Source organism: Copidosoma floridanum, unplaced genomic scaffold, assembly GCF_036245765.1.
Source record: "Copidosoma floridanum isolate Cflo_tuat_1 unplaced genomic scaffold, Cflo_Japanese_pri ptg000022l, whole genome shotgun sequence".
Classification (NCBI taxonomy): domain Eukaryota; kingdom Metazoa; phylum Arthropoda; class Insecta; order Hymenoptera; family Encyrtidae; genus Copidosoma; species Copidosoma floridanum.
In genome coordinates, this window is record NW_028321899.1 from 2,218,902 (window position 1) to 2,231,709 (window position 12,808).

The 12,808-nt window shown below is 40.5% G+C and overlaps 2 pseudogenes; one reads left to right on the forward strand and one right to left on the reverse strand.

Annotated features, from left to right (window-relative positions):
- Nucleotides 1-1,741: 1,741 nt before the first annotated feature.
- LOC149374062 (uncharacterized) lies at nt 1,742-8,820 on the reverse strand (annotated as a pseudogene).
- LOC149374063 (large subunit ribosomal RNA) lies at nt 6,169-7,579 on the forward strand (annotated as a pseudogene).
- Nucleotides 8,821-12,808: the final 3,988 nt, after the last annotated feature.

Genomic DNA, 12,808 nt, shown 5'->3' on the forward strand with positions numbered 1-12,808 from the left:
GAACAGTCACTTTAACCAGCAGTTGAAAAAGGGGCTGCTCACGATCTTGCTTAAAATTTTTAACAAAGATCTTACAGACCCTGGCTCATACTGCTTAAAGAATCTTCTTTCTGTGAACGGCAAAATCTTGGAAAAACTCATAGTCACTGGACTTAACAGCGAAATACTGAACTCTAGAGGAACATTGGCTCACCAGTATGGCTTTAGACCACAAACATAAACAGAAGTTGCCATTGTGGAAATAAGACGAGTAGTGAGTGAATCAACAAGTCGATACACATTTGGAATTCTGTTTGACATGCTGCATTCGATAATGTACAGCATTCTGCGGTTCATTCAGCTTTGAAAGAGAGGGGATGCCATAAAAACACCTACTGGCTTATAAAAAGCTACTTTAAAAGCCAACAAGGTTCCTAAAGTGATCTCATCACAGTTGTAGGTGGAAACTCTTAAAAAAAAATTGAGGTGGAAGGCCAGGAAGTTATCGACAAGGTCATCAAGTGGAGCGAAAGCTTAAAACTTTCAATTTCAGAGAAAAAGACCGAAGGCATATACCTTAAGCTAAATGAATTTAGAAGAAATAAGAAAAGGGTAAAGCCCAGGCCTGATAGGCCTAGGAGATCGAGAAAGAGAAAGGCAGCTTCGATCTTACGGACGCTGGTCATGAAGATGGAAGGTACAAGCGTAAAAGTAAAAAAAAGCCAGGTACCTGGGTGTCATGATTGATCAGGTTATGAGCTTTGGTAATCACTGCAAACACCTCAAAGATAAAGTGACCCCACTTTTTTATAAGCTAAGGAGACTTGGACAAAGCACAGGAGGATTAAAACTCCCTACGTGCAAACGTATTGACTCGGCGGTGTTTGCTCCCACAGTCGCCTATGGGGCTGTGGCATAGGCGGACAAATGCACGGTGCATGATGTACGGATGTTTTCCAGTGCGTAGCAAACAACTCTGGTATCAGCTACCCATGCTTACAAATCCGCTTCGACGAGTAAATAAAGAACAATAAATACTGTGTGTTAAGTCTAGAGATCTTTGCCAATTTGTCGAAGCTTTGCAGATCCATCGTGAAAGATGCAGGCCCTGTTTAAAAGAGAAAGAAAAGGTAACAAATACAATCATTAAAAGATGAGTGTAAGAGACTTAGAAAAATTGGCCTTAGAGATTTCTGCCACTACCCGTATCATAGCAAAATTACGCAGCACTACTCCTTGGAGATACAACCAGTACGACAAACGAGCATATTGTTTGTTCCGTGTTAGACCTAAGACGGGCCTTGCCCTGACGCAGATAAATAATTTGTAGATTCCAACAGTACCTGTCAAGAAGCTGTAAGCCATAATCACAGGCAATTAGCTAAAAACGACAAGCAGCCCCAGCAAGTCATCCAGAGAACATCGCTGTGAACTACTTAGTACGTCGTTAGTCCTTCTGTCGTTTTAATCATGTCTTTTTAATCGTTTCGTTTGTTCTCGCAAGATAACAGAGCACGGAAAAGGAGCTCTAGTGGGATCGCCGTTTATAATCCCGCGTAATCCGATTCAAAAATACTGCCTGGCAGGACATTTGACTAAGGCGATACATCTGTCAAAAAAAACGCAGGCGTCCTTAGGCCAGCTTAGCAAGGACAGAAACCTCGCGTAGAGCAGAAAGGCAAAAGCTGACTTGATCTCGATGTTCAGTACGCATAATGCTGGCAAAGAAATGGCTACTCGCTCCTTTTCACTTAAAGTGTTTTCAGAACGAGGTGCCCGACAAGTTACCACAGAGATAACTGGCTTGTGGCAGCCAAGCGTTCATGGCAATGCCAATTTTTGATCCTTTGATGTCGGCTCTTCCTATCATTGCGAAGCAGAATTTGCCAAGCGTCGCATTGTTCACCCGCCAACAGGGAACGTGAGCTGAGATTAGACGGTCGTGAGACGGGTCAGTTTCACCCTTTTGATAAATTTGTCATTAGTACAAGAGGAACCACAGGTTTGGACGTTCGGCTTACGCACTTGGTCAACCAGCCGGTGGTGCGAAGCTACAATTCGTGGGATTATGCCTGAGTGCTTCTAAGGTCGTATTCTTTCTGGTCAAAGGTGGCAACGTTATATTTAGAAGTCTCATCAATCAAGAGGCTCAAAACAATGTGACATTTATTATTACTAGGTGATCTCCTTTTCTTCGTGAGGCCATATTATCTCATGGGCTCAAGTTGTGCGCATGACGTTTAAGAAAATTGTCACCGTCCTCAAGATCTCACTGAGCAAATCAGAAGTTAGTGTCTGATGGTTAACCATGAGTTTTTAAATCAAATTCAATATCAAAACTCGAAATTGTCTGTAAACACCTTAGGTACCTGGTAGGGTATTGTAATCAGTAGAGCAGTTACATTATTACGATTTGTTAAAACTCAGGCCTTGGCTTAAGGATTTGTCTTGTAGTTTAAAAAAGGCCTTATAAGAATGAAAAAAAGAATTATTATTAATAATATAAATAATCCTCATAATTATTATTATAGTAAAAATAATAATAAAATTAATAATAATAATAATTACTACTATTAAAAATATAAATAATAACAATAATAATGATATAAATAATAATATTACTAAGAATAATGATGATCAGTATAATAATGATAAAAATAATGAAAATAATTTTTATTATGATAATAATAACAAGAACAAAAAAAAAAGATTAATAACGAATAGAGAGCAAAAGATAGAAGTGTAGAAAAAAAGATACGAGATAGTAGAACAAGAAAAGCATTGTACGTGTTGTATAGAGAGGAGAAAAAAAAAAGAGAAGAAAAAAAACAGTAACAATAAAAATTTAGAATGCCCACGAAAGGAGCGATGCGCGACAAGGAACTGAAAAATTTTAGCAGTTTTTTGTGTAGAAGGGAGAAATCAACGCCCTACAAGGGACTGAGAGAAATTTTGGTGGTCTTTCGAGCTAGGTGGTGGTATGTGTGTGTGTGCAGGTGGATGGTGGTGGCAGAAAAAACTCGCATGACAGTTGCGACTTAATTGAACGATCAACTATTTATTTTGTCCGTAACTTTTGGACTGCCAATACTCTAACTGCCATGTAAGGGTATGCTCAAGAAGCAATGCACTACTTGGATTTGGAATTATCATTTGCAATTATCGCTACTGTATTGTCTGGTCTATTTAAAGGGCATAACATGCTGGTTTGAGCAGCAGAGCCCGTGTCACAGACATGGATGCAAAAAGTAGCGCTCCCTCAAATCACAGAAGCATTAATCACTTCGGGCATCTTGCTCGCAGTTTTACAAACAAACGACGACTTTTTTTAAGATTCTTTGGTATGCTTGATAAGCAAACGCTCAACCTTTGCTACTTTCAATGCTTCAACAGTCAGGCAGGCATAAAAACCTTAAAGATGCCAGTATAAATTAAGAAAAATTGCAATGCGCGTGCAGGAATAACGGACTGACGTTTTTTATTCAAACCGTAACTGACTGTGACTCAATTTTTCCGAAAAAAAAACTGCTGTGACTGCAACAAAGCTTATGCTTGATAAGAAATCTGCTATTTTTTAAACTCTAGTTTCCTTATACAAGATCTGTCTTCAAATGTGTCTCTTAGTCTGCGTTTTACAAGCATTTGTTAAACGACTGGTATGCTCTTTCATAGCCAGTACGTATCAAGCGTATACCAAATTTATTTGATATAAACTGGTAATTCACAACCACCAGATCGTATTGGTCTGCCATTAGAGCGTATGACGCAAGCATCGAGGCACCATGACAAGAAGCCCGTGAGAATTTATGGTCACTACCTCGGAACGTGAAAGCAGGAATCTGCGTTCCCGACTCCATCAATAATTATTCATAAAGGGCTATTAGGGCCTCGACTGATAGAGGTCTGATTAAGAAGTGTGCATGTCAACTCTTTAAGGGTATGCATGCTCCAAGAGCAATTGGCGTGTCAACTAAGCAATTCACGTCACAGCAAGCAGCAAAAACGCGACTATTAGCGCTGGGCCGTAATACAAAAGCAATGCGCGTTCTCCATAAGCAACGTGGGTCGTAAACTTATAAATTTTCACGCCCCGTCAATCCGAAAGCAATGCAAGTCACTCTTATTGGAAACTTTCGTTAGGCATTATTGCGTGTTAAACGGTTCTTCGATTTGCCGTGCCCAAGGACGCCTCGGCACCAATGAGACAGTTTTCTCGTCGGGTGGAGCTTTAATACCCAGCTTCTCCATGGGTCAGCATCTACCACTAAATGGCCCTCAATGCGGGTCGCACCTTTGACGTTGCACGTGCCATCGTCGTGGCTCGTAGCTTCTTAACGGTATGCTATCAAAGCATCAACTCACTAGAAACCGAGCAGGGATAGAACGTGTACCTCCCGTACGTATACCACTGTGGTAAGCCCTGACCTAGCGTCAGCGACCATATTGTTGGATATTTGTTAACACGCAACTCTCACGAGAAACTTTTAACACTTGAATCATAAATTTGAGTGGCCCTGCTGCTAGTTTCATGACAGAACCTTGTAGCTCGCTATGCTGATCCAATATTGTTTAAATAACTAGTCATTCAAATGCCAAAAGTGCCACAGTCCATAGCGACGCGTCGTTAACAACCTAAAACGGCCTTTGTTGCCTTTTCCAGAGCTTCCAAGGACTTAGCCTATGCCCGCTAAGGAAACCCTGCGTCCAAAACTTTCTCATTACGCGTTAGCAATAATCAACCAGAACTTAAAAAAAAAGAAATCACTTTCGTTCTTATTAAAAAGAGCTGAAATTGAGCTTCAAGTGTCGAACGCGTCGGGAACTCGTCGCAAAAAACTCAATTGCATCCTTCAAGATAAAATCAAGTTTTCTCCAGGTTCCTCGGTAATTTTTATTTTGCCAGAAACGCAAGATAGTGCAATTCAACGACAAGCCGATTAACAGGACGTCATAATCCTTAGGGCACTCTGAGTTACGTGCTTCAAATTTAAATTTGACAACAAAGCTCCCTGGTAAATTTTGCCAGTAGTCATATGCTTGTCTCAAATATTGAGCCATGCATAGCTCAGTGCATACCAAATTAACGTTAAACTGCGAATGGCTTCTTAAACCAGTTATGGCTTCTTAGATGGTACCCACATTAACTTGAATAACTGTAGTAATACTAGACCTAATACATGAGAATTAAGGACCTGAATGAAAATAGTGTGCAACATCAGTAACATTATAGCGATGTAAATAAAAAATTTAGTTTATGAGATTTGAAATCTCGCGCTTTAGGATATTCTCTTACCTATAAGGGCCAATCATAAGCGTGCATGCATCTACTAATACATCAATAGACTCTATTTATACTTACCTTTGTCCAGCAGCTCGCTGCTGCTGCGGTTATCGTCAGTCAGCCTTAAACGCCCTTTTCAGTAAGTCGCTTTGCGCTCGTGTTTATAATTTTCACGAGTATCTTTTTTCTGTAAGATTTCTGTTACGAAGAACGATTCACATTTTTGATTGACACGTAATTTCTCCGTCTGACTCATATATAAGTTTTTTCTTTTTTTATCTTGCAAGTAAGCAAGCATTATGACTTGTTAAAGTAAAATTAAAAAGAGGGATTGCTTTTTTTACAATAAACGGCTAAAGTGTTTAAAAGTGTGTTGTGCATTTATTATTGTGTCCTTTTTTTACATCATTTTCACGCTCCCCCAAATCTGGCATGCCATATAAATTATACACTACACTCTTACTGAGTTTAATTTCGAACAAATAGAAAGGACGCTTTTACTAGATCAAAACTAAAGAGTAACGTAGACGCGTTCACGCGCATTCTCTCGTCCATTGTAAAAAATTGTGGTGACTCTGAATTACTTTTGGCTAATCGCACGAACCTCGTACCGGCAATGCATCTTTCGAATGTCAACCTTATCAACTTTCGACAGTAAGTTCTGTGCTTACCATGATTGTGACGGGTAACGGAGAATCAAGGTTTGATTCCGGAGAGGGAGCCTGAGGAACAGCTACCACAACCAAGAAAGGCAGCAGGTGCGCAAATTACCCACTTCTGGCACGCTTGGCTCTTTCGAACGCCAATGTTCTCGAACCGGCTCGGAAAAGCCAAGCGCTTTCTAATTTAAATTACGGGTCAGTGACGCTTTTGCTTCGGATACTTTCAGGACATGTCTTGAAACGCGGACCAAGGAGTCTAACATGTACGCGAGTCATCGGGACTTGTATTATTCGTTACAAATATAATTAAGCCTGAAGGCAAGATGAAAGTAAAATCTTATAAACTTTGTGCTCTGTGACCTAGGAAGAATGATTCGCGTCACATATGCGGATTCGCACTCCCAAGGCGTCTCGTGCTCATTGCGAGCTGAGGCGCACCAAGAGCGTACTCGTTAGAACCTGAAAGATGGTGAACTATGCCTAGTCAGGACGAAGTCAGGGAAAGCCCTGATGGAGGTCCGTAGCGATTCTGACATGCAAATCGATTGTCGAAACTGGGTATACGGGCGAAAGACTAATCAAACCATCTAGTAGCTGGTTTTTTAAAATGTTTTCCTCAGGATTGCTGGCACTTGTAATTTTCAGATTTATCAGGTAAAGCAAATGATAAGAGACATTGGGGCTGAAACAATCTCGATCTAATTTCAAACTTTAAGTGGGTGAGATTTCTGACATACTCAAATATTGGAACCACAAGTTTTATATACAAAAAAAAAAAAGAATTAGAGTGCCAAGTGGCCTAAGTTTGGTCAGTGGAACTGGCGCCGTGGGACAAACCAAACACTGAGCTATGGCACCAAAGTTGAAGCTTGTGGGATACCATGGAAGGCGTTGGTTGCTTAAGACAGCAGGACAGTGGCCATGAAAGTTGAAATCTGCTATGGAGCGTGTAACAACTCACCTGCCGAAGCAACTAGCCCTGAAAATGGATGGCGCTGAAGTGTCGCGCCTATACTCGGCCGTCAGCGGCAAGTGGGGCGTTGTAAAAGCAATTTTTCAACGTCATGAAGCTCTGACGAGTAGGAGGGTCGTGGCAGTGTGCGCAGAAGGGTCTGGGCGTGAGCCTGCCTGGAGCCGCCGTTGGTGCAGATCTTGGTGGTGGTAGCAAATACTCCAGCGAGGCCCTGGAGGACTGACGTGGAGAAGGGTTTCGTGTAAACAGCCGTTGCACACAAGTCAGTCAATCCTTAGCCCTAGGAAAAATCCTATGTTGATGACGGTGTTTAAATTTATAATTTCTTATATTTAAAAGCACACACCCGTTGGGTAAAAGGAAATCTGGTTCTCTTTCCGGAACCCAGCAGCGAAACCGCTTAAAGTTTGGGCTCTCGCAAGAGTGTTTGTTGGTGTAACTCGAAGTGACCTGGATACGCCAACGGGAGATCCAGGAAGATTTTTTGTTTTCTGCATAAGCGTTCGAGTTTCCTGGAAATCTCTATCAGGAAAATAGGGTTTGGAACGCAAAAAGCATCGCAGTTGCAGCGGTGTCCAGATCTTCTTCTCGGACCTTGAAAAGCCAGGAGAGGGCCACGTGCAGCTGTCGTGCCGGTTCGTATCCATATTCACAGCAGGTTTCTAAGGTAAAGAGCCTCTAGTTGATAAAAAAATGTAGGTAAGAGAAGTCGGCAAATTAGATCCGTAACTTCAGAATGAGGATTGGCTCTGAGGAGCAGGACGTATCGGGCTTAGTTGGGAAGCGGGTGCGGCTGACATACTGGGCCTCGGCGAGGTTAAACTTTGCGGCGGTTCGCGTGCGTGCATGGTGTGCACGTCGTTAATTCGTCGCTGAGGGTGACCGAGCTCGGTACCTTGCCTTGGCCTCCCGTGGATCTTTCTTGCTGCGAGGCTTACGTGACGGTTCCGCCGTTGCGTTTATTCTCTTTAGCCACCATTTAACGCTCAGGTCAGAACTGGCACGGACCAAGGTAATCCGACTGTCTTATTAAAACAAAGCATTGTGATGGCCCTCGCGGGTTATAATGCAATGCGATTTCTACCCAGTGCTCTGAATGTCAACGTGAAAAAATTCAAACAAGCGTGGATTAACGGTGGAAGTAACTATGACTCTCTGCGTGTGACGCACTTCGTGCATTGCTGGCCATGGCCTCTCAAGCAAATGAGTAGAAGATTTGAGACCATTGTGCAGGAGTAAAAAGAAATGCGCGTGGTGACTTACAGAAAATTAAGACTAAAGCAATGCGCGTGTCTGGGAAGAAATGGATTAAGGAGTAAAGATATGGAATGGATTAAGGAGATCAAGAAGGGAAGAAAAAGGACGAAAGAAAAAGAAGGAAATAAAAAGGAGAAAAAAAAGAAGATTATTTGAGGCAAATAAGAAATGAAATGGAAGCGCAGAAAAATAGCCTTGATCCGATGCTATGGCAGAGATCGCCAGCTTAACTGGTATGGTGCGTACAATCTTGATGAGATTGTTTCAATGGAAATGCCGACAATTTATCTTAGTCACCAGGAAGAGCACACACTCCCCCTTGATGCTCACCTTTTGCTCGAGCCGTCGATTGAACAACATCAACATTAGATCGACGGCCGGAAAAATGCTCAGTCACCCAATATCTACCATTAGACTGAATTAGAAGAAAAAAAGAGTAACGGAGATATAACTCCAAAGAAAATACCTGCCAGGCAGCCGTTGATTAAACTCCTCTGTTAACGCTAAAAAAATTAAGAGGAGTGGAGAAGGAACTTTGAAAAACCAAATAAAATAATCAAAAAGGCTGATAAAAATACAACTACCCCAGGCGGTATGCCTTCGAAAGAGACAAATCCAGCCATAGCTTCCAACTTGGTGAGAGCCCGGGTGGGCTGCGCATGCTCCATGGATTCTGGGGGGAGCATTATCGGTCTCTTGTGTCCCTTACACTAACACGAAGAAATGGAAACGGAGAGCCAGGGTGACTCGCAAAATCGTGGACAGTTTCTACTTGACAGCAGAAGAATAAGTCAAAGCAGCGGAATAAGTTTTAAGAGCACAGGCAGAAATAAAAAGATGAGGCCTGAAGAGGAAAGCTCGGACTCAAACTCCACTGAATTTAAAGATGAAGAAGAAGGACCAAGTTGGTACGTTAAAATGGAAAAGGTTGAAGAGCTGGCAATGGGACACATGGCGGACTTACGCACTAGGTATAAGTTTGTGAAGGCCGCCGAAGAATTTGTCCAAATACAGATTTCAAAAATCAAGAAAACAGCCGTTGCTCTGGCTATATAAAAATTGGCTCTAAAAGTGCAACTCAAAGAAAGGCCAACCATCGACTAGTTCTCTGCTCCGAAGGAGCGCCAAACAATTTCGCCAGTCGTAAAAGAGAAAAACAAATTGAATACCATACCACGGAGAACTTTCGCAGCAGCAGTAAAATCTGTCTCAGACAAGCCGGTCTCACCTGACACAGTCAAGAAAGTGCTGAAGGAAATAGTAAATTCAGTAACTAAGAGACTCCAAATTAATAACCTACAGAAAAAAGAACAGGTATTATCGTCATTAAATCTAGCTCGGAGCTTGAACTTAAAAAGTTAATGAATAGTAAAAACCTAAAGAGTAAAGGGCTGGAGGTTACTTAACTCAGTAAAAGAATACCAAAAATAAGTATATATCATGTATCCAGAGAGATGACGGCTGAGGATTTGACGAGCGCGATTGCAGTTCAAAACTCTAAAGTACTCAACGAGAGGCTCCAATTTGGAAAGCACTTTAAGGCCAGATTTAAAGTGGGCCAGAGAGATAAGGACAATGTGCACTGGGTAGCCGATGTTACGCCTAAGCTGCGAAGTATACTGATAATAAAAAAGGTCCTATATATTCAATGGCAGAGGTGCCGCGTAAATAATTATTGTTGTGTATCACGGTGTTACAAATTCCAGGGACAAGGGCACATTGCCGAATATTGCAGGTCATGTGTTACGGCATGAAGCCATTTTGCAAATGAAGAACGCAGTTTTATGGACTGCCCGGACAAAAAGAAGCAAGCGATATGTGTCTTATATAAGCAAAAAAAGAAGCCCAGGACTCACATTACAAATAATAACTGCTCATCGTACCAAGTGGCATTAAAACGAGTCACATTACAAACAGACTATGGCGCAGAGTAACTATATTAAGATCTTGCAAGTAAATCTTGGCAGAAGCCAAAATATCACTGATGAATGCAAGAAAGCAGCATACGATACAGTAGTAGATATACTACTGCTACAAGAATTGTACACACAGGTGGATGAAGCCTGGGTTGAATTGATTCAAAAATGTCATCATTACGAGGAACAAGCCAAGCTAAGTGCCATAGGCCTGCATAGTGGTGCTAAACAGAAGTCTCACCACAACAGCACTTGCTTGTGTCAGTAGTGCTCACTGCGTGGTGGCGTACATTTCAGGACCAGCGGGAGAGTTGTACTTGGTCAGTTTATATTGCCAATACAGCTTGCCCATACAAGTTTTTGCGCACCAACTTACGTTTGCAGTGGAGTTCATCTCATCAAAAAGAGTTATAATTGGCGCCGACGTGAATAAAGTTTCCCCCCTGTGGAGCTACTGACTTGACGATGCAGATAATAACGGACAATGTTTTAAGGTGATAATGATAAGGCACAACCTAACTGCGGTCAATGCTTCGGGGCCACCCTGTACATATATACAAGGTATCCGGGATACAGACGTTACCCTAGTGGGTCAGAATATGGAGGACTGTGTTGCAGACTGAAAGGTGCAAAACAATTTAACATTTATTAAACATAGAGCCATAAGTTTAAGCTGGAACTCACAAGATCTACCAAGGCCACTGATTTGGCAAAAAGGCTATAATTGTGCAAATGCTAGCTGGAAGCAGTAAAGGCACAATATCAAAATTAAAACAACATGACTATTAGACATAATGGCAAAGGAGAAAGACAAGATTAAACGTCTTCTAAATAAAATCACGGCCATAATAAAATTATCCACAAGAGGTTGCATTCCTTGCAAAAAAATACATAAGAAAAGTGTGCCTTGGTGGACACATAAAATTACAAAATGCAAGCGCAGTGTGTAGGAAATAAGGCCAATACTACAAAACATGAGACAGGGCCCAGACAGACAAATCACGCAAACTGCCTATCAGCCAGCCAGGCATGATCACAAAAGCAAATTGAAGAAACCAGATCTAACAGCTTGAAAGCTTACGTCACTGCGCAGGGAGACAATGAAACGTATGGGCACATCTATAAGGTCTCGAGTGAAAAGGTCATGCCAGCCACGGCTATTGCAAGTATAAGTATTGGAGATACTTATATCCGTAATTTGGATGAAACGGTAAAAGCACTACTTGAGGGACTATTTGGAGAAAAACAAGAGGACAACCAGCCTCAGAATGACCATGAATATCCTTATAAGGTGAGCGATTACTTGTAGACAGAAGCTGAAGTTAAAACGGCCATAGACTCACTGAAAAATGGTAAGGCTCCTGGAAAAGACCTCGTGAAGGTGTAAATGCTGAAGCATGCAGCTAAAACCAAACTGCTGATGGTCCTGACGAACCTGTATAATGGCTGCCTGACGTCTGGGGTATTTCCACAAAGTTGGAAAAATAGTGTTGTAAGGATCCTGCTTTAAAAAATTATAAACTTTCTTATGCAAACGATCGTAAAAATACGTAGAAGTCCATACTCTAACCAACTGTTTACGATTACTATAATTGTTATGTAGTCTATGGATGATTATTTCACTTAAGGATGACAGACTATTGAAGTGTTGGCACAAGTATCTACGTGTTGGTGTACTACAGTTCAAAATTTGCTTGATTTTACTGACATTGTGAACAATACATAACAAGTAAATTTTCTGGTTGCAATGAATAAAACTATACTGAAATATTTATTTATTTCTTAGTTTTAACTGTACCACAAAATTCTCAAGCAGTGCACATCAAGAAACAATAGATTAAGATACTGGAAATTGGCAAAAAATGAAAAATTATTGTGATAATGGACATTAAAAAAAAAAAAAAAATTAAATAAAAAGGTTTTACAATCAATAGTACCCTAGTAGTGGTCCAATTTACAGTACATAAAAAAACTGATAAAGTTATAATTAAAATGACACAATTTTAAATGTAATACTGACATGTAATATAGACATAGAGGACAAAAAGTTGAAGGTCCTAAACAAAGTGAGTAGGTAAGCTATATGGATTTTAATCCAGTAAGGGTTTTAATCCGGTGAGTAGAATGATCCAGTAAGGAGTCTCATTTATATTACGTTGACGTCGATAACGCTTTCAGGTTCGTCACCATCACTCTTACGTATTGTCTTCATACTACCATCAAGTGTGTGCATTATTTTTTTACTATTGCAAGGGCGTCAATACTGCTCTCATGTGTTGACTTCATGCTGCCATTAAGTATGTGCGTTGTTGTTGTACTGCTACTGGTATCAAGTACCATCAAGTGATATTAGCCTGATATCAATTAAAAGTATCGTACTCTTGTGAGTGTCCTTTTATTAATTTTTTTAGTGAAAATTTGAAATAAACGTACACAAGGTTGTTAGAAAGAATTGGTTGTTAGTTGATTTAATAATATAGCATGTAGCTGCACTCATTGAAAAACAAAACAAGAAATAATCAATAATTCAAAACAAAATACAAGCAATAATACTAAATCTTTTAAGAACATAAATTTTTTTAGGAGGTTATTCTTCTTAAATTTTTACCATCATTCAAAAAGTATAAGACGTAAAATTGTGTTAAAACGAAAAAATTTTAACTTCTTTAGCCATTACTTTGATAACAACAATTGAGTGACACTCTTTAATAAAGTAACGTTGAATTTTTAAAATTATTGT